This window comes from Leopardus geoffroyi, chromosome D3 (genome assembly GCF_018350155.1).
Source record: "Leopardus geoffroyi isolate Oge1 chromosome D3, O.geoffroyi_Oge1_pat1.0, whole genome shotgun sequence".
Classification (NCBI taxonomy): Eukaryota; Metazoa; Chordata; class Mammalia; order Carnivora; family Felidae; genus Leopardus; species Leopardus geoffroyi.
This window is the reverse complement of record NC_059339.1, coordinates 66,177,386-66,204,523: the sequence shown is the minus strand read 5'-3', so window position 1 is coordinate 66,204,523 and position 27,138 is coordinate 66,177,386. Positions and strand designations below refer to the sequence as shown.

General features: G+C 41.4%; 1 protein-coding gene and 1 pseudogene across 1 annotated transcript in view; both read left to right on the top strand.

Annotated features, from left to right (window-relative positions):
• Window positions 1–27,138, top strand: part of PSTPIP2 (proline-serine-threonine phosphatase interacting protein 2) — a 79,331-nt gene that overhangs the window by 8,954 nt on the left and 43,239 nt on the right. The gene's annotated exons all lie outside the window — the stretch shown is intronic.
• LOC123587277 lies at window positions 5,095–6,738 on the top strand (annotated as a pseudogene).

Sequence of the window (27,138 nt, the reverse complement as noted above, 5' to 3'; positions counted from 1 at the left end):
AGCTCACTCTAGAAAAGTCAGGCAATAGGATACATGGTATTTTCAATACCAGTGTCCAATAGCTGCTGTGAGTCTTACAGCCTCTCAAAACAAGGGCTTCGTCACCTGTCTCAGAGTCGTGGGGTTCCTATTTCCCAAATAACACATGTGTGAGCTAAGTAGGAAAATCAGACTTCTCGAAGATATAGTAGACTGGTGGCTTATTTGTTTAAACCTACTTTCTGGAATCGGCTGTTTGCATTTTGGGCTGAAGGTTAGCCAAGGGGAGATTTTGACATATCTAATAGATGTTTGTTCTTCATGAGAATAGAAAAGCTTTTCTCCAGTGGACCCTAATGCCCCTGTCTTAAATTCTTTGTACTATTTGTATGTTCAGGGAGGCTCAGAGCAGCAGAGGGCAATCTTAAGCCCCAGTGCACAATCCATAACATTCATTATTCTCTGTCTTTGGAAACTATTATATAACCTTAAAACTCACTGTTCAAAATGGCTGTTTCATTAGCATTGACCAGGTCACACTGGATTGCATTTGTGGATTAGAAACTGGCTTCTTCTTTTTTTTCTTTTAAGTTTATTTATTTGTTTTGAGAGAGGGAGAGAGAGAGAAAGAGAGAGAGAAAATCCCAAGCAGGCTCCGCACCCCTAGTGTGGAGCCCCGTGTAGGGCTTGAACTCATGAACTGTGAGATCATGACCTGAGTTGAAATCAAGAGTTAGCCACTCAACTGACTGAGCCACCCAGGCACCCCGAAGACTTCTTTTTTAAACAGAAATGATCACAGGTAGCTATTTTTGAAAGTTGAGCAGAAGAGTATTCTTAGATATTAAATACCCACTATTCTTTTTTTTTTTTTTTTTTTCAACGTTTATTTATTTTTTGGGACAGAGAGAGACAGAGCGTGAATGGGGGAGGGGCAGAGAGAGAGGGAGACACAGAATCGGAAACAGGCTCCAGGCTCTGAGCCATCAGCCCAGAGCCCGACGCGGGGCTCGAACTCACGGACCGCGAGATCGTGACCTGGCTGAAGTCGGACGCTTAACCGACTGCGCCACCCAGGCGCCCCAAATACCCACTATTCTTAAAAAAAAAAATGCTGTGATGATCTTAAATATTTTTTTCACAGATGACTATTCATTTTTTACACATATTATTGTTTATGGCCGTGGATTACAGTTTCAAGTACTTTTATAAACCTCCAAGAACGACACTAAAATTCCCACCTGCCTCAATGACATAACCGTTTTCACAACTATATTTTATTTTATTTATTTATTAAAAAAAATTTTTTTTTCAACGTTTATTTATTTTTGGGACAGAGAGAGACAGAGCATGAATGGGGGAGGGGCAGAGAGAGGGAGACACAGAACTGGAAGCAGGCTCCAGGCTCTGAGCCATCAGCCCAGAGCCCGATGCGGGGCTCGAACTCACGGTCTGTGAGATCGTGACCTGAGCTGAAGTCAGACGCTCAACCGACTGAGCCGCCCAGGCGCCCCCACAACTATATTTTAGCAGAGAAAGAGAAAAAAAAATAAAGAACAAGAAAAGTTGTAAGGGCAGCGGAAAGCTGACCCCTGCCTCACACCCACAAAATTCACACTTTGAACCTCAGCTACACAAAACTACTTGCTATACCCCAAGGTGGGTGGGGCAGTGTTCCCTTGGCCCTGCCCCCAGGCTTTTGCATTGACTTCTGCTCCTGCTTCTAGGTCTTGGTTAAGAGAGTTTCTGAAAGCCCGTTGTATTTCTTTTCCTTCTTTTAATTTTATTTATTTAAGTAATCTCTAAACCCAACGTGGGGCTTGAACTCATGACCCAAAGATCAAGAGTCAGGTGCTCTTCCAACTGAGCCAGCCAGGCGCTCCAGCCTATTGCATATTTCTAACAGTACTTATCACTCAGTATTTAGTCACCACTTTCTTTGCCTGTCTTCTTTACAAGGCTATTGTCGCCTTTTGTCTCATTTACCTCTATGTCCTTAGAGCTTGACGCAGTTCTGAGAACAGAGTATATGCTCAATAAATGTTTAACATGTGAAGAAGTGAACACGGAAATCTAACCTACTTGATTAAAAAAAAAAAAAGAGACATCCACTGCTCTTCGCCCCTACACGCACTTACATATATGTAATATTCAGGGCCATGCAACTGAATTCCGTATTTAACTAGTTCCCTTTTCATTTTTTTAGTCTGATAGTATGTATATTTTTTATTGTGGCAAAATACCTATCACTTAAAATTTACCCTCTTAATCATCTTAGTGAACATCTTAGTTCAGTGGTGTTAAATATGTTCATCGTGTTGTGCAATCATCACCGCCATCCATCTCCAGAACTCTTTTCACTCCGTGGAACTGAAAGCCTATATCCATCAAACAATAACTCCCCATTCTCCCTTACCCCAGCCCCTGGCAACTATCACATTTCTGTCTCTATGATTTTGACTGTTCTAAGTGCCTCATATAAATGGAATCATACAGGATTCGTCTTTTTATGACTGGCTTATTTCGCTTAGCATAATGTCCTCAAAGTTTCTCCGTGTTGTGACCTGTGTCAGAATTTCCTAACGATATTATATTATGTTATATTATATTATATTATATTATATTATATTATATTATATTATAAATTTCCTAACATAGTAACATATATTAACTTACATTCCATTGTGTGTGTATAGCACATGTTGCTTATCTGTTCACCTGTAGATGGACACTTGGGTCGCTTCCACATTTCAGCTATTGTGAATACTGCTGCTATGAACACGGGTGTACGAATATGTCTTCAGGACCCTGCTTTCAGTTCTTTTGGGTATGTGCTCAGAGGTTTAGTTGCTAGATCATATGGTAACTCTATTTTTAATTTTTTGAAGAACTGCCATATGTTTGCAACAGCAGCTGCACTATTTTACATTCCCACCAGCAGTGTGGAAGGGTTCCGGTTTTCCCACGTCATCATCAACACTTTGTTGGTTTCTGTTTTTTTTGATAGTAGCCATCCTAAGGGTATGAGGTGATACTGTACTTTCATTTGGCAATTTCCTAATGGTTAGTGACGTGGAGCATCTTTTCATGGGCTTGTTGGCCATTCGTATATCTTCTTTGGAGAAATGTCTATTTAAGTCCTTTGCCCACTTTTGAATCAGGTTGTTTGGTTATCTTTTGTTGTTGTTGAGTTATCTGTATATTTTCTGGATATTAACCTTTTTATTTTTATCAGATATGTAAGTTGCAAATATTTTCTCCCATTCTGTGGGTTGCCTTTTTACTCTGTTGTTAGTGTCTTTTGCTGCACAAAATTTTAAAATATTCATGAAGTCCAATTTGTTTTTTCTTTTGTTACCTGTGCCTTTGGTGTCCTATCTAAGAAGTCATTGCCAAATCCAGTGTCATGAAGTTTTTGCCCTATGTTTTCTTTTAAGAGTTTTATTGTTTTAGGTCTTACATTTAGGTCCTTAATCCATATTGAGTTAATTTTTTTGTATTTGGTATTAAGTAGGTGTCCAACTTCATTTTTTTGCATGTGGGTATCCAGTTTTCCCAGTACCGTTTGTTGAAAAGACCATCCTTTTCCCATTGAATGGTCTTGGCCCCCTTGTCAAATGTCATTTGACCATGTATGAACAGCTTTATTTCTGTTCTATTCTGTGGGCCTGTCTTAATGCCAGTACCACACTGTTTTGGCTACTGTGGCTTTGTAGTAAGTTTTGAATTCAAGAAGGGTGAGTCCTTCAGTTTTGTTCTTCCTTTGCAAGATTGTTTTAGCTATTCAGGGTCCTTTGAGATTCCATATGGATTTTAAGATGGGCTTAGAATTTCTATTTCTGCAAATTAAAATCAGAGACTCTTTTTAAAAAATTCTCCAGCATACTAGGTATTTTTTAAAAGCCCTCTATACCCCCATCCTCCTCTGGAGACCCCCTTTTTGGAGCCCTCTGTCCTCCGTCCCAGTCAGGCCTGCTGCACAACTGTCATCCTGGGCTTTCCTTCAGTGCTCTCTTGAGTTGGAGCCACTGTTTTTCAGATCCTATGTCACTTAGAGAGCTCTCAAAACATAAATGAGTTCATATCCTTCCCCTGCTTGAATTCTTCCAGTGGCCTCTTGTGGTACTCAGAGTCTAAAAGTCTGACCATGGCCTACACAGGTCTGCCAGCCCCAGACTAGCCTGCCCCTCTGCGCGTATCACTTACCTTCTCTTGCTCACCTACTCTACTGTGGCACTTCTAGGTCAGTTACCAAATGATGAATTATTGTTTCTGACTAGCCAATTTGCTTGCCCCACCTGCGCCCATAAGACAATCCATAATAGTGTAACTACCTCTTTAATGTCTGATTCCCATGGCCATAAGCTCCATGTGATGTGTCTGACTTGTTCAGAACCATATTCCCCCACATCTAACATGGTGCCTGGATTGTAGCAGACACTCAGCAAATGAGCTGACACTCATCCAAGCCGATGCTCTGTCTTCACATTCCCTTTGGTGAGAAGTGTTATTCTAGCCTTCTAAAGGAGCCTGTCCTACTATGACTGGAGGGGTCATCTTGTGCTTGGGAGAATGCTGTTGTCAAGGATGGGCTCTAGCTGTACTGGACGCCTTATGCCCAAGGAAGGGCACAGAGCAAGGTCCACACGCTAAGTGCTGACCACATGGTGAGAGACCCTGTGACCAATAGAGAAAACACAACACTGGTTAGAGAGAGGATCATTCCAGTTCGAGCGACCAAAGCAAGATGGGTCAAAGTCAGAGTGGTGATCATGGCCCTGGAGGTGACAAGAAAAATGACAAGGAAAAGAAAAAGAAATACAAACCTCCCGTACCGACTAGAGTGGGGAAAAAGAAGAAGAAAACAAAGGGACCAGTTGCTGCCAGCGAGCTGCCACTGGTGACATGTCACACTCAGTGCCGGTTAAAATTACTGAAGTTATGGGGCACCTGGGTGGCTCAGTCGGTTAAGTGTCCGACTTCGGCTCAGGTCACGATCTCGCGGTCCGTGAGTTCGAGCCTTGCATCGGGCTCTGGGCTGATGGCTCAGAGCCTGGAACCTGCTTCTGATTCTGTATCTCCCTCTCTCTCTGCCCCTCCCCTGTTCATGCTCTGTCTCTCCCTGTCTCAAAAATTAAAAAACAAACGTTAAAAAAAATTAAAAAAAAATTACTGAAGTTAGGATTAAAGACTCTCTTCTCATGGAGGATGAATTCATTAGAAATCAGGAACAAATGAAGACTTTAGAAGAAAAGCAAGAGGAGGAAAGATCAAAGGTGGATGACTGGGGGGACCCCAATGTTGGTAGGAACGTTGGAAGAGATCACTGTATCTACATCTGTGGGCTCAGAACACTATGTCAGTATTCTTTCCTTGGTGGACAAGGATCTGCTGGAACCAGGCTGCACTCCTGCTCAACCACAAGGTACATGCTGTCATAGGGGTGGCTCATGGATGACACGGATCCCTTGGTCACAGTGATGAAGGTGGAAAAGGCCCCCCAGGAAACCTATGCTGTTATTGGGGGCTGGACAACCAAATCCAGGAAATTAAGGTGTCTGTGGAGCTTCCTCTCACACATCCTGAATATTATGAAGAGATGGATATAAAGCCCCAAAAGGGGGTCATTCTCTATGGTCCGCCTGGCACAGGTAAAACCTTATTAGCCAAAGCAGTAGCAACCAAACCTCGGCCACCTTCTTAATAGTGGTTGACTCTGAACTTAATCAGAAGTACCTAGGTGATGGGCCCAAACTCGTTCAGGAATTGTTTCTAGCTGTGGAAGAACATGCACCATCCATGGTGTTTATTGATGGAATCGTTGCCATTGGAACAAAAAGATATGACTCAAGTTCTGGTAGTGAGAGAGAAATTCAATGAACAATGTTGGAACTGTTGAACCAGTTGGATGGATTTGAATCAAGAGGTGATGTAAAGTTATCATGGCCACATACTGAATAGAAACTTTGGATCCAGCGCTTATCAGACCAGGCTGCATTGATGGGAAAATTGAGTTCCCCTGCCTGATGAAAAGACTAGGAAGTGCATCTTTCAGATCCACACAAGCAGGATGATGCCAGACTTTGATCATGGCTAAAGATGACCTCTCTGAGGTCGACATTAAGGCAATCAGTTGAGAAGCTGGTGTGATGGCCTTGAGAGAACAGAGAATGAAAGTAACAAATGAAGACTTCAAAAAGTCTAAAGAAAATGTTCTTCATAAAAAAACAAGAAGGCACCCCTGCAAGGGCTCTACCTGTAGCGACCACATTTGCCTTCAAGGAAATGGTCGGGAGTGTCCCGACTCCTCGGAAGGATGAGGCAGGGGAAGGTACCCAGAGGAACCCATGTTCCAGTTGATCTTTCTTAACAAAACCTCCTGTGTACATTTTTGAGGGTGATGTGGATATAGGATGCCCATTGGGCTGCTTTCATCTGTTGGCCATGTGCAGTGCTCTGCCCCCAATAAAGCGAGCTCCTTCTCAGGTAAAAAAAAGAGAGAGAGAGAGAGAGCGCATTCTTCCCTAGTCATCACACCACCTCAGGCAATTCAGCTTAACAACTATCTGTGAAGTCCTGAGCAGCAGCCTTGTGGTAGCTGCTGTGGGTCACAGAGTGACATGAGACATCTCACCTTCTAGAGACTGTTATCTACTCAGTGAGTTCAGTCTCCTGTGCTATTTAAAGACAACAGTTTTTTAATATTAACATAATAAAATTAAGGACATTGAAAATGTATTGTTGGGGCACCTGGGTGGCTCAGTTGGTTAAGCGTCCTACTTCGGCTCAGGTCATGATCTCATGCTTGTGGGTTTGAGCCCTGCGTCGGGCTCTGTGCTGACAGCTCAGAGCCTGAAGCCTGGTTCAGATTCTGTGTCTCCCTTTCTCTCTGCCCCTTCCCTGCTCATGCTCTGTCTCTCTATCTCTCAAAATAAATAAACATTAAAAAAATTTTTTTAAAGTGTATTGTTAGTGATTTGGTACTTTTCCCCATTTTGTCCTCCATGCATAGGTATAATCATACCGTATGTACTATTTTTTATTCTACTCTTTCCATATAATAAATAAAATATAAATATAAGAAAGTATCAAAAGTTTATCTATTGCTATCTACTTTTCTCAACAATCATTTAAAAAATATTATAATTGATGAAACTGTCTTTTTGCTGTTTGACATTTATATAATTTCTGAAGTTGTCTATAATAAATAATGTGCTGCACATCTTCATTTATTTAGGATATTTAAAAATTGGAATCTTTGGGGCATCTGGGTGGCTCAGTCAGTTGAGCCTCCAACTTCAGCTCAGGTCATTTCAGTTTGTGAGTTTAAGCCCCGTGTCTGGCTCTATGCCGACAGCTCGGAGCCTGGAGCCTGCTTTGGATTCTGTGTCTCCCCCTCTCTGCACCTCCCCCACTTGCGTTTTCTCTTTCTCTCTCTCTCTCTCTCTCTCTCTCTCTCTCTCTCTCATGAATAAATAAACATTAACAATTTTTTAAAGAAGTAATTAAAAAATGGAATCTTTAAATATCTGTTTCTGGAAATTCATGAAGGAACTTGTCACTGCTCAACTGTTTTACTATGTTTCTCTGATGAGATCACTCCCTCTCTTTCCATGGTGTTAATTTCATACCTTTTCCACGCTACTCAGACCTCTACTTCCTTCCCATATGCTCACTCTGTTTTGATGATCTTGCTTCCTACTCCATGGAGAAGCCAGACACCAGCTGGTGAAAGCTCATTTACCTTCTGTATAAATAGGATGAGGTTTGGCCATGAGTAACAGAAAACCCAGAACAACAGTGGCCTAGACAAGGACAGTGTTTATTTCTATCTCACATACACAAAGTCCCTAGCCAGAGCTAGGCATGGCCAGGAACGATACCCCTGCCTGCTTACTCCAGCGGTACCTGGTTCAATGCCTGGTACATAATGGATTTGACGTAGGCAGGGTGAGTCCCAGGACCCAGAGGGGGTCACACAGGACCAGCCAAGAGGGTCATTGGTTTTGTGCAGGACAGAAATCAGCACCTGGCTGGCTTAGTTGCAAGAGCATGCAACTGTTGATCTTGAGGTCATGAGTTCGAGCCCCATGTTGGGTGCAGAGATTACTATAAAAAAAAAAAAAAAAAGAAAAGAAAAGAAAAAAAAATCAAACATGAACCTGAAGGAAGTGAAAGCAGAGTTTGTTGAATACTGTCAGTGATAGCACATAGCAGATTGAGTGTCTGGGAGACTTGGAAAAGAAAGGAGAGTGAGTCTCTCCATTGCTCGGGGTTAGGGCTTACGTTGGAAACGGTTTCAAGGTACGTGTTCCTTCAGGAATTCAGAGTAGGGTCCCCTCAAAGGCGAGTATCAGGTGAATAATAGGTGCTATTTCTTAAATCACTGAAGGTAGGGAGGATTGATGTCAGCATCGGCAGAGGTTGGTTTGAAGCTAATGTCCTGGGACATGTTTGGGCTTTGGTTCTTCTTAGATGATAAAGTGTTTGGGAGCCTAGGACAAGAATCCAAGAATGATTAACTTTCCTGCCTCTCTCTTGGAGCGGGAACATAGATAGCAGCTTGGTTCATTCAGATGCAAGGTGAAATATAGAACATGAGTAAATGGGGCCTAGCGGAGAAACAGCAGAGACCGAGCCTTTCTAAAAATGGAGCTGCTCTCTTTCCCTGTCTCAGATTCACAGTACTATCTGTTGAATGAAAATAGCGTTCATTTAGAGTAGGACACTTAAAAACTTTTGGTGTATATATAAAGTGATTTCTTAGAGAGCAGATGTATTCTCAATGTCTCCAATAATATCCCAAGGTACTAGTTCCACTACCTCAGTCATGGCCAGTGTGGTTTCTTCCCTGCCCATTTAATAAGCAAAAACAGGTGCCTCATTAAACTTGCATTTGTGTTTTTACCACCAGGGAGAGTGAACCTTTGTTTACTTCCATGTTCTATTTCCTCTTTTATGAATTGTTTTGTTTCTTTCCTTGTGCTTTGCTTATGAATCTACGTAAGCTATAAAAAATGATAAAGGTATTGTTTGTTATTTACTACAAGTATTTGAAAGCACATTCTCACATCTACATATGTATGTGTATACATATGTGTGTTGTGCATGTGATTCACATCTTCTGGCCTCCAGTAAATACCGTGTGCAGTAGTGAGGGCGGTCCTGAGGCACTCAAGCCTCTGTGTCGGACATTCTTGGGTTGGAATCCCAGCTCTGCTCCTTTTAAGCTGAGGGATATGCCTTGTTCAAATTACTCAACTTTCCTAAGCTTCGTATTCTCCTCTGTAAAATGATCATTATACTTAAAATGTATACATATTTTGCAAATGCTTTATACAGTCAAGTGTGTTGAGCTAATCTTTTGTGATTTCATCTATTATATACCAAAGTTTAAAAACTTCTCCCCATACTTGATAAACATTTAATTATTTTTCTTTGAACTTTTCTATGGTTAAAGTTGTACTCAATAGTTAATTGTCTTTTTGGATGAGTCCCAGGTGTTCTGACATTTGCAGAAGCCAGAGATCTGTGTGACCTCTAAAGTCAGGAGAAGATTGACTCCTGCCGTCAGTGGGCCTACGCTCTTGTCAGGGGGCAAACACACATGTATGATCCCGATGGGAAATAGGCTGACCTACTCTCCTCACGCTAAGAGGTGTGGGTTAGCAGAGTAGGATTATGGAGTAGGCCCAGCTGGGTGGGTGCCATGGGCCACCAGTCCCTGAAAAGCGCTAAGATAGCACTGGGCATGTGATAACATGGGAAAAAAATCTGTGTTTCTAGAACACCTCAAGGGAGGGTAAGGCTTGGCACAGGGCTGGAAGGAATACTTAAATAGGTTGCTTAGGGTAGGGGGACCGAGCCTCTGCCCCTACCTGCAGGCCCTGCTTCAATGACAACAGTTGACAGATTGATGTCCTCTGACAGGCTGGAGCCTGGTTTCGGGCTTAGTTTTGCTGGGTGATGGATGCAAGAGGAAACACTGTATGGTCACTGTAGTCTTTCCTCTCCACTCTTGCCTTACAGGGCTGATCCGATTCTCCTCCAATTTGAACACTAGTTTTTCTATTTAAAGAATAGCTGCTTGAGGTGACAGGTCCATAAAGGGCCACAAATGTCTGAAAACCCTAGAAATACAGTCCCTTTACTGCTCCAGGCTTTGGTTGCCCTGCCTCTTGGAAACTGCTCTGAGGATATACTCTTTAAAAAAAATTTTTTTAATGTTTATTTATTTTTTGAGAGAGAGACAGAGAGACAGAGAGACAGAGCATGATTGGGGGAGGGGCAGAGAGAGAGGGAGACACAGAATCCGAAGCAGACTCCAGGCTCTGAGCTGTCAGCACAGAGCCTGATGTGGGGCTTAAACCCACAAACCATGAGATCATGACCTGAGCTGAAGTCGGATGCTTAACTGACTGAGCCACCCAGGCACCCTGGGATATACTCTTTTTTATCAAACACAGGCACTAAACTTTCTCCCTCCCAAGACAGCCAGGTCTTGAACAAGGGGTCTAAAAAGACCTTAGTTCTCTGGGATAAAAAGTATTTCTCTAGGCCTTTGTCAGCACTTCTACTGATGGTCAGGTCTGGAGATCTGAACAGTTGACCAGTCCTGTGGGTTGTCCCCAGCTCAGCCTTCATCCAACTGTCCTATGCTAGCACCTACCTGTTTAATCAGGATTCCCATGTAATTCCTGCCAGAAGAGTGGTTGGCTTTGATTCTGACCAGCTGTTGTTTAGGGCCATCATCTTGGCCGGCAGGCTTCTCCCTGGCTGACACCAGCTCTATTTCCCTTTCCTGGGCTGAGTAGGTGGAGAGTCTGTATATGAGAGACCATGGTGTTCTCCTAGATATCCTTAGCTCTGAGTCAAAGGCAGCAAATATGATGCAAATCAAGGCACCTGCCATTGAGCCATGTGGCCACTTCTGCAGACTCTGAACTGAAGGGCCCCAGGACCCAAGAGCTTGGGTCAGCAAGCCAGAAGCCTGTCTGCTCTCCAGGGCAAAGAAACGAGTCCTGTGGACGGGGTTTCAGATAGGGAAGCTGGAAAGACCAGGGGGCTCAAGAGAGGCTGAAGGTACAAGACCGCAACTATTCAGATGGAATTGTGGTCGATTCCATGGGAACCCAGGAAGTGGGGAGGGAGAGGCCACCAGCTAAGGGCAGCTGCAGTCCTCCCGGCCACGGCTCCCTATCGTTTGGGATCTACATCCGACACTACCTCAGACTAAGTGAGTGCCTTGCCCAAAGCCACTCAGCTAACCGCTCTGAACTTGAGCTTCCTGTTTTGCAATGAGGACAATACTGTCTGGGCAGCCTAAAACTAGGACCATTCTGTGTCTCAGATGAGAAGATAGATTATAGTTGTGTTAAAGACGTGAAACTGTTGGTAATGCATTTGTATATTGATATTGTAGCGCTTTGCTTTTTTTTTTTTTTTTGCAGTTAATTTTAAAAATTGAGATAATTCATGAAAATGGGTGGAAATAACTTTAAAATTTTTAAGGAATTGTTAGAACAAGTGAAATATAGTCCCTAATCCCTAAAAATTGTCATTTACAGCAAGCAGCAAGAAAGGTATTTGTAATACATTAACTTAGAAAAAGTTACTACCAATTCGTAAAATAAGACCTCCTCATTTTTTTTAAGTTTATTTATTTATTTTGAGAGAGAAAGAAAGCATGAGTGGGGGAAGGGCAGAGAGAGAGAGGGAAAGAGAGAGAATCCAGGATAATCTCTCCATTTCAGGGTCCTTAATGTAATGACATCTGGGAAGTCCCTTTTGCCATGTAAGGCAATGTGTTTACAAGCTCCAGGGATTCTGACTTGGATATCTTTGGGGGCGGGCCGTTGTTCTGCCTAGAACATTGGGTGATTGGATAGTCACTCCATGTGTTTGGGGGACAGAGTGATCACTGGGGGCTTCTCTGGAAAGATGACATTTGAGCTGAGATGTGAAGGGTAAGGTCCAGCCAGTCTTCCGGAGTACTGAGGGAAGGGGAAACAAAGCAGCGAGGCTGGAAAGGGCCTGGCATGTTTGAGGAACAGAAAGATCAGTGTGGCTTCAGCAGGAAGCAGGCCTGATTACTGGGAATCAGTTTGACAAAAGCCAATTTGCTGAAATGATCAAGTCACTAAAGTCCTGCTTCTAGTAATTACCTAGAAAGCTAAAGCATGTTGTGTTATCGAGGGTAATTTCAAGAATCTTTAAAATTAATAGGTCTTATTATTTAGTGCAGTTTTAGGTTTACAGAAAAATTGAACAAAAGTACAGAGTTCCCATATTGCTCCCTCCCACCCCAGTTTCCCCCTCTATTAATATCTTGCATTAGTATGGTACATTTGCTACTCTTGCTGCACCAATATGGATGCATTATTATTAGCTAAAGTGCATAGTTTATGTTAAGGTTCATTGTGTTTTATAGGTTTTGACAAATGCATTATGTCATCTATCCTCCATCATATCATACAGAATTGTTCCACTGACTTGAAGAACCCCCTGTTCATCCTTCCATCCCTCCTTCTGAACCCCTGACAACCACTGACCTCTTTGTTGTCTCCAGTTTTGCTTTTTCCAGAATGTCACGTAGTTGGAATCATACAGTATGTGGCCTTTTCAGATTGGCTTCTTTGACTTAGCAGTATGTGTTGAAGATTCTCTTATGTCTTTTTGTGGCTGGATGCCTCACTTCCTCCTACTGCTGAATAATATTCCCTGGTGTGGATGTACCACAATTTGTTTATCCACCTGCCTACTGAAGGACATCTTGGTTGCTTCCAATTTGGCACAGTAAGAATAAAGCTGGTATAGGGGCGCCTGGGTGGCTCAGTCGGTTGAGCGACCGACTTCGGCTCAGGTCATGATCTCATGGTTTGTGAGTTCGAGCCCCGCGTCTGGCTCTGTGCTGAGAGCTCGGAGCCTGGAGCCTGCTTCGAATTCTGTGTCTCCCTCTCTCTCTGCCCCTCCCCGACTCACGCTCTGTCTCTCTCTGTCTCAGAAATAAATAAACATTAAAAAAAAAAAAGAATAAAGCTGGTATAGGGGCACCTGGGTGGCTCAGTTGGTTGAGCGTCCAACTTCAGCTCAGGTCATGATCTCACAGCTTGAGGGTTCCAGCCCTGTGTCGGGTTCTGTGCTGAACTCAGAGCTCGGAGCCTGCTTTGGATTCTGTGTCTCCCCCTCTCTCTGTCCCTCCCCTGCTCGTGCACTGTCTCTCTCTGTCTCTCAAAAATAAATAAACATTAAAAAAATTTAAAGAATAAGGTTGGTATATACATTCATATGTAGGTTTGTATGGACACAAGTTTTCAGCTCACTTTAGTTAAAATATGGTTTCAATGAATCAGATTCATTGGTCTAGTTCAGCTGAATGTCATTTTAACATGTGTTATTTCACGTCTAAGGTCCTCTGTGCTCAAAATTCATGCAAAATGCTCCTTGGATTAGGCTGGGTAAGAAATCAGTGAGTTAGAGGGGAAAAGTCAGTGGACTTAGGAGAATGTGTACTGGAAGAAATACTTGATATTTGCTTCTGGAATTCTGCCATTTAAGACATGTGTTAAATCTGAAATTTGAATACGTAAGACATTCTCATTCCCAAAAGTCATGGACCCGAAGTGCAGAAAACCCAAAACATACTGAACTTGAGCTGGCCTAGTGACATTGCAGTGGCGAAGCCAAAGATAAACTAAAAGTAAAACTTAACCAAATCTAAATAAAAACTTTGAGGAAAAAGCCCTCAAAGACAACACAACTTGTCATCAATTTTACAGAGTCTCTAGGAACAAGTAGAAACAAGAGTCACATATTTCCGGGGTCAGGGAAGGCTGAATCACTGAGAGATAGAGGATGAGTAATTTCTGGACTACAAAGAATCATTACTTGGTATTATCCCTACAAACAAAGTTAATCATCCTGATGGGCACATTTGGAGATCATTGCATTTATTTGCATATTTTTGGTTGGGTAACATTTTTTTGCATTTATGTACTTCTGTTCATGTTAAGAATATAATGATCAGTCAAATTGTAACCTAAGCCTCCATTCCTTCATTTGTAAAAGGATGGAAATGAATTATGTGGTTTAGCTCTAAGATGCTCTCAAATACAGTAGCATTCTAAGGCTAGAATACTGTGGGAAAATAGACTCTTTGACTACCTAGAATGTTTAGGACATGGGATATTCTGCTTAATTCCACTTTCCGATCAATTGATAATTAACCCCGATTCGTTTTTGGTTTGAAATTTGTTAGAAATTATAAATCCACATCTTGGCGAATCCACATCCAGAGCACGTAAGGGATTTTTTTTGAGGATTCTTCTGATTTAGGTGCTGGGGTTTCAGAAATGGAGATGGAGAACATGAAAGATACTGAATAGGAATGAATGCACTTTGTTCTCATCAACATCACATAGTTTCTATTAGTTTGCAGTTTCTTGACTTTAGATAAATTGTCGTGGAAGAAATCCAGTCAGCTGACTCTCTGGGTTACTGGGGTCTGAGATATGGCGTCCAGTCAGCGGCTGTGAAACGCATCCCAGACATTACTGCTGCAGGGATGTGGCTGCTTAAGAGGCTTCACAGTTATGTAGTGTCTTAAGACTTTGAGATTTATTCTCGTTTGCGTATTTGGTTTGCCTAGTAGGTGAACCAGAGGATAATAGATAGAGACTAAAAGCCTTCAAAATTGTATTTCAGTGGGGATGTGACATGAAGGGTGTCAGAGGCTGGAGGGAATTTTTATGGACTGGACTCCAACTTCCCACGGGGAGCAAGAGGGAATACCAGTCAGCTAGAGTAGTGACTGGATATTTCCCTGGGCTTGACCTACTTTGGTTTCCTGACTTAGTTTTCTTATTTGCTTTGATGGTGGTGGTAGTTTGTTGGGTATTTGATCTGGCTGGCTTTCTTGGCTCTGCTGGCTGGACTGCTGGGGTTTAGAGAAACACTGTCCTGTTCCCTTGGTCCCCTATCTGAGGACCTACTTCAAATTTTAGGTATAACCGCTTCCTGGCACTTGCTGGCTTTTCCAGGCCTGTGCAGTGTCTTGGGCATGTCGGGAGGATTCTCTAGGGAATGCTGTGGACCAGGAGGAAGACTTGAGTCTGTATTTCTGGACATTGATGCACCACTGATTGGTGCTCAGTGCAGCAGCGCATGTACTAAAATTGGAACAATGCACCACTGACTTTACCCTGTGATATATACAGTCACACACCTCTCAGGGGTAAACTATAGAAGTTCAACTTGTATTTATTAACTGGAAAAGCGTTAGCACTAACATTAGCAGTGCCCTTAGCTGTGGTCTAATGTTCCTCATGAATTGAAACACCCACCTTCGATTCTTAGATTTTTCTCTCCCTGTGGATTTGTAAGTCAAATTTCTCATGTCCCTGAGGGATGTGTGTGTGTGTGTGTGTGTGTGTGTGTGTGTGTGTGTGTGAAACAGAGAGAGAGAGAGAGAGAGAGAGAGAGAGAGAGAGAGGGAGGGAGGGAGGGAGGGGGAGAGGGAGATTTAGATCATATTGAAGGTTAGATGGGTAATGCTGAGCATTAGCCAACTTTCTGAACATTGATATCTTCTAAATCTTATACCTTCTATGTTAAATTTAGAGGGATATTTGTCTTTCACAAAGTCATGGTCTCAACATACATAATATAAATTTTCTGTAGTAAAATTGAAGTTGTTCCTTTTTTTATGTTCAGTTTTGTTATGAGGAGTCCAAATACTTCAGAAATAGAGGTTGCCACTAATAAATGTGTGGTGTGTTTCCTTCCAGACTTTTGTCTCTGTGGTTATATACAATGTAGTTATGCATTTTTCTTAACAAATATGGACTCATTTATTATGGGCTTATATAGGAAACTTTCATTTGTCTCATGATAATATATTGTGGATATCTTTTTGTTACTATGTATAATTCTATTTTATTCTAGTATCGAAGGAAACTTGTGATTATGTTGGGCCCACCTGGATAACCCAGGATCATCTCCCCCTCTCAAGATCTTTAACCTAATTGCACCAGCAAAGCCCTTTTTGTCATGTAAGGAAATATATTCATAGGTTCTGGGGCTTAGACAGGGACATCATTTGGGGTCATTGTTCAGTCTGTCATACTGGTGTTTTCTAGGTGTCTCCGCAGTAAAATTACTGCTTTCCCTTTTGTAAGTAATGAATAACTAATGTAATTATATAAAATAATGTAATTAATAAGTAGCTTAAGGGGGGATACTTTGAAATTATGTAAATGTACTGCTTGCCTCAAACTTTTATCCATTAGTTTTTAACATCCATTGGTGATTCTTGCTTGAATGAATTATTAAGGGGGTGGTCATTAAAATTTTTTGACAGTTTTTTTGAGGAATAATTGACATGTAATAAACTGCCTGTGTTTCATTTTTATTTATTTATTAATTAAAAAAATTTTTTTTAACATTTATTTATTTTTAAGAGACAGAGAGAGAGTATGAGCAGGGTAGGGGCAGAGAGAGAGAAGGAGACACAGAATCTGAAGCAGGCTCCAGGCTCTGAGCTGTCAGCACAGAGCCTGATGTGGGGCTCAAACCCACAAACTGTGAGATCACGACCCAAGCCGAAGTCAGATGCTCAACCGACTGAGCCACCCAGGCGCCCCTCATTTTTATTTTTTTTAAAGAATTAAAAAAAATTTTTTTAACGTTTATTTATTATTGAGAGACAGAGAGACACAGAGCCTGAGCAGGGGAGGGGGAGAGAGAGGGGAAGACACAGAATCTGAAGCAGGTTCCAGGCTCTGAGCTGTCAGCACAGAGCCTGACGCGGGGCTCGAACTCACAAACTGTGAGATCATGACCTGAGCCAAAGTCAGTTGCTTAACCAACTGAGCCACCCAGGAGCCCCTAAAAAATTTTTTTTAAATGTTTATTCATTTTTTGAGAGAGAGAGAATGCACCTGTGTGCATGTGAGTGAGTGGGGGAGGGGCAGAGAGAGAGGGAGACACAGAGTCTGAAACAGGCTCCAGACTTTGGGCTGTCAGCACAGAGCCTGGCGTGGGGCTTGAGATCTTGACCTGAGCTGAAGTTGGACTGATGGAGCCACCCAGGCTCCCCTAAACTGCCTGTGTTTTAAATATAAAGTTTAACAGGTTTTCATGTATGTCTACCACCCATGAAACCATCCCCACAGTTAAGCTTGTGAACCTATTCATCACCCCCAAGGTTTCCTCACACCCCTTTGAAATTCCTCTAACCTCACCTGCCTCTCTCAGGCAACCACCACTGTGCTCTCTGTCCCTGTATATTAGCTGCGTTTTCTAGAATTTGTATAATCCAAGCACAGTAGGTGCTCTTTTTTTGGCCTGGCTTCTTTCATTTACCATATATTTTGAGTTTCATCCATGTTATTGTATTAATAGTTTGTTCTTTTTAGTTACTAAATAAGATTCCATTTTATGGACATGGACATGTGACAGTTTGTTTATCCACTGATCGTTGATGGACGTTTGAGTTGTTTACAGTTTTTAGCTATTACAAATAAAACTGCTATGAACATTTGGGGATCCTGGGTGGCTCAGTTGGTTAAGTGTCTGACTTTGGCTCAGGTCGTGATCTCATGGTTCGTGGGTTTGAGCCTGTGTCGGGCTCTGTGCTGACAGCTCAGAGACTGGAGCCTGCTTTGGATTCTGTGTCTCCCTCTCTCTTTGCCCCTCCCCCCACACTCTGTCTCTCTCTTTCTCAAAAATAAATAAACATTAAAAAAATAAAAAAACTGCTATGAACATTCAGGTACATCTTTGTATGGTGATTTTCTGATTCCATCTATTATAATGAAGTTGGCATTCTACTGTAGGGAAGAGCTTTCTCTCCTCTCTCTCTGTCTTTATTAGTATGCACACAGGGATTCTTATTTCATTCGATGGATATAGTATGTTACCATCATGATTTCTCTTGATGCTCAAATTTTTCTGGATTTGGATAGCAAGGGGTCCCTCTAAACTGGATTGTGTGCCCTAGATTTTGTGTCCTTTAGATATATTCCCATCATTCTTTGAGCACTCCTCGCTTTCTGTGACAAGATGTTATAGGCTTAATAGCTAATTTCTCTGCCACAGTCCTAGAATCTGCTATTTCTCCAAAGAGCCCCGTTTCCTTTTAGTAGAGAATAGGATTTAGAAAGCAGTATTTGTGCTGTGGGTGTGCTCATTGCTACCTGGAATTCATTGTTTCTAGGCTCTTTCAACAGAGTGAGGAAACATATGTATGCATAACAATACCTCCAGTTCCATTACAACACCACAAGGTTATTCTAGCCTTCTCCCACTTGCTGTATTTTCCAGAGGTATGCTGGTAAATGGTTAACAACTTCTCCAGTAGGTAAACTTTTATCTATGCTTTGCAGCATTTGCCAATTTCCGTGGTGTAAAAACTCCCTCCATGGCCATTTTCAAACCACCAACATGACATCACTGAACAGGGAGTTAGGAAGAGATGTGCAGCATTGGTCCTCACTGGTGCGAGCCAGGTCTTGCATGCCACTGTAGGGGAAGTGGGCTCCTATTATCCACAATATATTTACTCATTTCCTAAATGAGCCCTAAAACACATAGAAAGTAGTTTCAGGATTGCTAACCAATACCATCGGGAGAAACAAGCTAGTGTTTAATGCGTCTAACTCCTTTGGCTTAGGATGAGAGCACACTGTCAGAATAGGGTGGCTAAAGTTACCTGGGTTGGTTCTACCTCCCTCTCCTTTAGTGTGGTGATTTTATTCATTCAAATGAGGTTAGGTTTGTTTATTTCTCTTTGTATTCCATTAGCTAGGTTTCTCCTTTACTTGTGTATGTTTCTAGTGTTTTCCACTGTGTAAAATATTAACATAATTTCAAAAGTTAGAACAACTTAGAAAGGTGTACCCAGAGGTGCCTGGGTGGCTCAATTAGTTAAGTGTCTGACTCTTGATTTCGGGTCAGGTCATGATCTCACAGTTCGTGGGTTGGAGCCCCTGCTTGGGACTCTCTCTCTCTCCCTCTCTCTCTGCCCCTCCTCTGCACGCACATGCATGCTCTCTCTCTCTCTCAAAATAAATACACTTGATCTTATCCAAAAGGCCGAGAGTGATCTCTCTCAAAATAAGTAAATAAACTTTAAAAAATAAAAAAAGTGTACCCAGAGAAGCATCACTTTCGCCCACTCCTTCTATCCCAATTCTACTCCTGTCTTGTCCTTTCTGATCCCACTTACCCTGTGTAAGTGACTAATTTCGTTAATTTCTGGTTTATCTTCTCTGTGTTTCTTTTGTACAAATGAGTAGATACTTATATGTATATTCTCATTTTCTTTTCTTTCTTATGCAAAAGGCAGTATACTACATAGAATAGCCATGAAATCGGAAACGTGTGTGTTTTTCTTTTACTTTTTATGACTGAAACTCCTCGATTACTTCTGGGGCATGTTAATGATAGGTATATTCCATGAAAATCAGAAACATGAATCCCTTGAAACAATGCAAAGGCGCATGTGCAGGGGTTGATAGAAATGCTGTATTGATAAACTATGTTCATAACAGTTTTGCATAATGCATTAAACTATGCATTGCTAATCAAGGACAGTACGTTCAACATATCATATGATATCATTGAAAACTTTGTAATGTAATAGCAATTAATCATTTCTTACGTATATTAGCCTATGCTTCCAGACTTTGGGACCACGCTGAAGCTACCCTCTTGCCCTTTGCTTTTTTAGCTTTAAAAAATACAGACTGAGAGAACCTAGGTGGCTCTGTTGGTTAAGTGTCTGACTCTTGATTTTGGCTCAGGTCGTGATCTCCGGTCTTGAGATGAGCTGAGTGCAGAGCCTGCTTAAGATTCTTTCTCCCTCTCCCTCTGCCTCTCTCTCTCTCTGCTTGCACTCTCTCTCTCTCTCTCTCAGGGACAGAGCCTGATGTGGGGCTCGAACTCATGAACCATGAGTTCATGACCTGAGCCCAGATCAAGAGTCGGACACTCGATATACTGAACCACCCAGGCGCCCCTCATTCTTTTTTATAGAACTTCATTGTGAGGATATACCACTCTCCCTGTGTGTGAATATTTAGGTTGTTTGCAAAACTTTGTAATTGTAGACAGCGCTTTGTTGGAGGTGTATCTTCAGGGTAAATTCCTACAAGTGGAAGAGCTGGATAAAAAGGTAAACACACATGTACTTTGGTTATTATTGAATTCCCCTCTCTCAAAGTTTGAACCAATCTTCATTCTCACCAGCAATGCACAAGAGTGACTGCTGCCTGCAGTCTTGTCAACTGAATGTTTCCTGCTTGTTAATTTTGCCATTCCAATGGGTGAGGTTAAGTTTCCATTTGCATTTCTCTTTAAAAAAAAATTTTTTTTTACATTTATTTATTTTTGAGAGACAGAGCACAGCGGGGGAGGGGCAGAGAGAGGGAGACACAGAATCCGAAGCAGGCTCCGGGCTCTGAGCTGCCAGCACAGAGCCCGATGCGGAGCTTGAACACACAAAACCACAAGATAACGACCCGAGCTGAAGCCAGACGCCCAATTGACTGAGCCAACCAGGCGCCTTGCATTTCTTTTTTAATAGGTGAGGTTGTATGTATCTCTAAATATTTAAGGAATGCATACACACAGAGTAAATCATGTGTTCCATATCTTTTGCCCATTTTCTGATTCTTTTTCCATCAATTTTATTTTTTTTTATTTTTTTAATTAAAAAAATTTTAATTTTTTTTCTTTTCCATCAATTTTAAAGAATTATTTCTATGTCAGGGATATTAGCCCTTTAGTGGTGATTTAATTGCAAGTGTTTTCTCTTTGTCAGTTTTATGTTTATTGTTTATGTTTATTATTATTTTTTGCTATGAAAATGTTTTTATGTTTAGGTGGTCAGGTGCATGAACTTTTTTTGTTGTTGCATTAGGATTTTCAGTCATAGTTAGAAAACCCTTTGGCATGTTTATCTCTAGCACTTGCAGGTTTCATGTGTTTACATTGAGATCTCTGATCCATTTTGAATTATTCTTGGGTACATTGTGGGGTTTGTATCTGCTTTTACCATTTTCTAAATGGCTAACAGTTGTCCCAGCACCGCTTATGAAAAAGCTCATTTTTGCCCCAGTGATGTGAGATGCTACCTTCAGCATATATTACTTTTCTGTGTGTACTTGTGTCTATTTCTGGGCTTTATATTCTATTCCACTGGTCTGTTTGACTATTTATTATGCACCAGCCCCAGAGGGTGTTAATGATGGAGGCTTTATAAAGTGTTTAAATGTCTGGTAGGGCTGGCTTCCCTTCAGAACTTTTCATTCTCAGTATTTTTCTGGCCATTTTTGCATTTTTATGATTTCCATATGAACTTTGTTTAACCACATAAGAAAAAACTTGTTGGTATTTTCATTGGAATAGCATTACAGTTATAAGTTAACTAAGAATTGACATTTTTATGACACTGAGTCATCCTATCCAAGAACAAAGAAAGCTTTCCATTTGTATCATATCATCTGCAAGTAGAAATGGTAGAGATGGTTTTATTTCTTTCATAGCTCCTATGCTTCTAATCAATTTACCCCCTCAAATTGCATTGGTTAATCCCTCTAGTATGAAGTAGTGGAGAAAGGGGGCATTCTTGCCTTGTTCCCCATCTTAATACAAATAAATGCCTGCAGTGTTTCTCCTTTAAGTAGGATATGGGCTTTAGGCATAGGACATATAAATATATATAATCATCTTAAGAAAGTACCATCAGTTTCTTTTTTCTTGAGTTTCTTTTAAAATCAGCAATGGGTGTTGAATACTGTTGAAGGCTTTTTTGGCCTTGCATTGCATTGCTGTAATAAATTATGATGACCTTGTGGCTTGAAACAGCAGAAATGTATTCTTTCACAGTTCTGGAGGCCAAAAGCCCAAAATCAGCATCAGTAAGATGAAATCAAGGTGTCAGCAGAGACATACTCCCTCTGGAGGTTGTAGGGAAGAATCTATTCCTTGACTTTCCCAGCTTCTGGTGGCTGCTGGTGTTTCTTGGCTTGTGACGCATCACTCCAATCTTGGCTCCGTGGTCACATGGCTTTTCCTCCTAAGTGTCAAATCTCCCACTGCCATCTGTTTTATAAGAACACTTGTGATTGTGTTTAGGGCCCACCCAAATAATCCAGGATAATCTCTCTATTTCAATACTCTTAATGTAATCATATCAACAAAGACTTGGTTTCCATATGAGATAAGGTTCATGGAATCCTGGGATGAAGATCTGGGTATCTTTGGGGTCTATTATTCAGTCTACCACGGATATCTATGGAGAAAATCATGATTTTTCTGTTAGATTTACTGAAGTGTTTTATTAGATTAATAAATTTCCTAATATTCACCCAACTTTGCATTCCTGGAATAAATCCCACTTAGTCATGTTACATTCTTTTCAGAATGTGTTACTGAATTATTTTTGCTAATATTTTATTTAGAACATTTTGATTAATATTTATAAGTGATATTGGTCTTCAACTTCCTTTTTTGTACTCCACTGAGTTTAAGTATTGTGTTATACTTGCTTTGGAAAGTGAATTAGGACATTTTCTTTCATGTCCAATCAATTTTGGAACCTCAGGAATACTTTTTTCCCCTGACGGTTTGGTGGAATTCTATTTTCCGTGAAACATCCAGTTCGGTTGCTGTTTTCTCCTCCTTGATTACTTTCTGCTGCTTCTGTGGGAGCTGGCCTGCTGAAACTTTCTATCTCAAATGGGGTCAATTTTGTCAAACTGTATTTTCAGAATAGGCTAATTTCGTCTTTTTTTTTAAACGTCTTCTAAGTTGCAGTCTAGGAAAAAAATCTCTTACCTCAATATTTAAAAAAATATATTCTATATTTTCTTCTTACATGTTTATGATTTTCATGCTTAGACCTTTAATTAATCAGGTATTTATTTTAGAGTATGATGTTACAAAGGGCTCTATATTTAGTCTTTGGCAAAATGGACAGTCATTGTCACAGTAACATTCATTGAATAAGCCATCCTTTGCTTTCTGGTTTCATGCTTCTTTTATCATATATGAAATCCTCCGTGTGTGTAAAACTACCTCTGGACTGTTGTTTGTATTTTATTTACCTGATTGTCAATTCACAATGTCAGTACTATGCTTTTAAAATTTTTTGTTACTTAATACTGTTTTTCATACGGGTAAGTTCCTCACTCATTACTTTTCAACATTTTGTGAGCTTTTTTCATTCACCTACCCTTTCTGGTGGGCTTTGGAATGAAGTTAAATTTAAAAAGAAACCCCAGTAACATTTTGATTTTTATTGGAATTATTTTAACTTTATAGATTTACCTGGGGAGAACCGAATTTTTCTAGTATTAGATTTTTCCATCTTGGAGTAGGATATATTTCTAGATGTATTGTGATTTTGTCTGTATTTTTTGGTAATGTCTTATACCTGGTAAGGTCTATACCAGATTTTGTCTGTATTTTTTGGTAATGTTTTCCTTCAAAAAAGCTTATTCCTAGGTATTTTATTTTATTTTATTTATTTATTTACTTTTATTTTTAATTTTTTAAAAAATTTACTTCCAAACTAGTTAGCATATAGTGCGACAATGATTTCAGGAGTAGATTCCTTAGTGCCCTTTACCCATTTAGCCCATCCCCCCTCCCACAACCCCTCCAGTAACCTTCAGTTTGTTCTCCATATTTATGAGTCTCTTCTGTTTTGTCCTCCTCCCTGTTTTTATATTATTTTTGTTTCCCTTCCCTTACGCTCATCTGTTTTGTCTCTTAAAGTCCTCATATGAGTGAAGTCATATGATTTTTGTCTTTCTCTGACTAATTTCACTTAGCATAATACCCTCCAGTTCCATCCACGTAGTTGCAAATGGCAAGATTTCCTTCTTTTTGATGGCTGAGTAATACTCCATTGCACACATATACCACATCTTCTTTATCCATTCATCCATCGATGGACATTTGGGCTCTTTCCATACTTTGGCTATTGTTGATAGTGCTGCTATAAACATGGGGGTGCATGTGTCCCTTCGAAACAGCACACCTGTCTCCCTTGGATAAATGCCTAGTGTGCAATTGCTGGGTCGGAGGGTAGTTCTATTTTTAGTTTTTTGAGGAACCTCCATACTGTTTTCCAGAGTGGCTGCCCCAGCTTGCATTCCCAATCCTAGGTATTTTATGTTTTGTTGGTATTGAGAATAGGATTTTGTGTTTTAAGTTATGTTCTTTTTAAAAAAATTTTTTAATGTCTATTTATTTTTGAGAGAGACACGAGTGTGAGCGGTTGTTACATTCTTAAGTGGTCATTGTTGATGTGTACGAAAGCTTAATGCTTTTTTAAAAAATGTATTTAATTCAACTCCTAGCTTTTCATTTGATGAAATGTCTGGTTTTCCAAGTAGGTACTTGTATCCTCTAGAAATCATGACAATTTCTGATATGTTTTTGCCTGTCTGGAGTGAGAAAGTGGGAAGGGTGCCCTGGAGGCGAAGGGCATTTACAGGACTTGACAACTGTGTGTAACCTTTTCTTCCTTTCAGTTTGTACTGTGGAAGCTTTGGTGGTGCCAAGGGACGGTAGCTTGTTGCTCTTCTGCTCTTTCTGCCCTTGCTGGGAGCCTGCTGCAGGGTGGAGTCCTCACCAGCTGTGGCTTTGGCACAGAAGTCCCAATTGGCTGCTCTGCCTCCACTCAGCGGGGCGGGGCACTGGCTGGGCTCCCTGGGCCTACAAACACTGCCCATGGTTTCCGTGGTTGCTTCAGTTTCAGCCCCTGCTGACTTGAGCTTCAGGGTTTCTAGGGCTTTGCCCAGAAAGTCTGTGGAATTTCTTGTTTGGCGTGGGCTGGAATACTGGCTTCTGTCTTCTGTGCATCTAGCCCCATTGGCTTTTTGTATGATGGAAATTCCTACAAATCTCCAGCTTCCTCCTTGGGCCCTTCCTTATTTTCTATTATTGTTATGGATTATTTGGTATTTTAGTGGGGCCCGGGAACACAGGAGAGAGAACAAAAGACCTCAATTTGGCATCTTTAAAGGATGGAGGTGGGGAGGAAGACTTCAGATTATAAAAGCAGTATAAATATTTTATAGTAAATTTAGAAAATACAGATGTGTGGTAAGAAGAGAATTGCTTTCAGCATTTTGGTGCACATCCTTCCAACCATGGTTTTGTTTTGTTTTGTTTTGTTTTGTTTTGTTTTCCTGATGCAGGGGTTTGGTGTCACACAGTTACTTCCAAGTGTATTTTCAGCTGAGTGGAGTTGCCTTTTTAACTCACCTGCTGACTTGACAGGAGGGACATTTAGACATGTGAAAATGTCAAGTGTGGATCCAGCCCAGGCAGAGATGGGGATGTCTGATTGAAGGCTGGAGGAGGTGAGGGAGGCACCCTGTGGGCTTGCAGGGCACAGCTGGAGTCAGAACTGGGGTGCGTTTCATTCTTGCTTTCACAGTCCCCTGCTATGGCTTACGAGAAGGCTTAAGGACAAAACCACGATATGGTTTTGACTTTTTTTTTTTTAATGTTTAATTATTTATTTTGAGAGAGACAGAGAGAGAGAGAGAGTGAGAGAGCAGGGGAGGTGCTGAAAGAAGGAGAAAGAGAGAATCCCAAGCAGGCTCTACACTTTCAGCCCAGAGGCTCAAACTCATGAACCGTGAAGTCATGACCTGAGCCCAAACCAAGAGTCAGACGTTCAACCGACTGAGCCACCCAGGCGCCCCAATTTTGACTTTTGATTTAGGAACACATGGCCGAAACAGCAGTTTCCATATCCCTTTCTGAGGTCTCTCTGACACCTTTCCGGCTGCTTCCTGTGATGATGACATATTTAAAAAAATTTTTTTTAATGTTTTATTTATTTTTAAGATAGCACAAGAGGGAGAGGGTCAGAGAGAGAAGGACAGAGGATCCAAAGCGGGCTCTGTGCTGATAGCAGCGAGCCCGATGTGGGACTTGAGCTCACAAACGTGAGATCATGACCTGACCTGAAGTCAGACGCTCAACTGAGCCACTCAGGTGTCCCGACATACTTACTTATTTTTGAATAGCTAACAGACTACATTTCTTTCACTGTTGTCTGTTTTTAGTAAAAAAGTTCACACGGTCCAAATACATTTGATTTTTTGCTTATGTGGCCTGGTCTTTTTTTTTTTTTTTTCAACGTTTATTTATTTTTGGGACAGAGAGAGACAGAGCATGAACGGGGGAGGGGCAGAGAGAGAGGGAGACACAGAATCGGAAACAGGCTCCAGGCTCTGAGCCATCAGCCCAGAGCCTGACGCGGGGCTTGAACTCCTGGACCGGGAGATCGTGACCTGGCTGAAGTCGGACGCTTAACCGACTGCGCCACCCAGGCGCCCCATGGCCTGGTCTTTTGAAATTTGAATGTGTCTCTCATAATTCCTTTAGTTTATGAAGCACTTGACAAACTCAAAGCACAATACCTCATTTGATCCTTACAAGAATCCCCGTTTGATAGTCTGGTAAGTTAACATGAAGAGAGTCTGAGCTCTTAGCCCAAGGTCACATAGCTGGCGCGGGGTAGAATTTGGACTCAAATCCATGTACAGTGTTAAAGCCTGGGCGTGTCCCTTGTAGAATTGCTGGGGTTAGGGGGGCGCCTGGCTGGCTCAGCAGGTGGAGCATGCCAATCTCAGTCTCGGGGTTGTGAGTTCGAGCCCCACACTGGATGTAGAGATTACTTTAAAATCTTTAGGGGCATCTGGATGGCTCATTCAGTTAAATGTCCAACTTCAGTTCGGGTCATGACCACGCATTTTTTTTTTTTTAATGTTTATTTTTGAGAGAGAGAGAAAGAGTGCAAGCAGGAGAAAGGGAGACACAGTAGGAGCCTAAAGTAGGCTCCAGGCTTTGAGCTTTCAGCACAGAGCCAGACAGGGGGCTAGAACCCATGAACCATGAGATCATGATCTGAGCCAAAGTTGGAGGCTTAATTGACTGAGCCACCCAGGTGCCCCATGATCTCATGGTTTTTGAGTTCTAGCCCCTGCTTTGGATCCTCTGCCTCCCTCTCTCTCTCTGCCCCTCCCCAGCTCATGTGGGCATTCTCTCTCTCTCTCTCAAAAGTAAATAAACATTGAAAAAAAAAGTCTTTAGAATTGCTGGAAGCAGACCGACAGAAAGTTAGCTATGGTC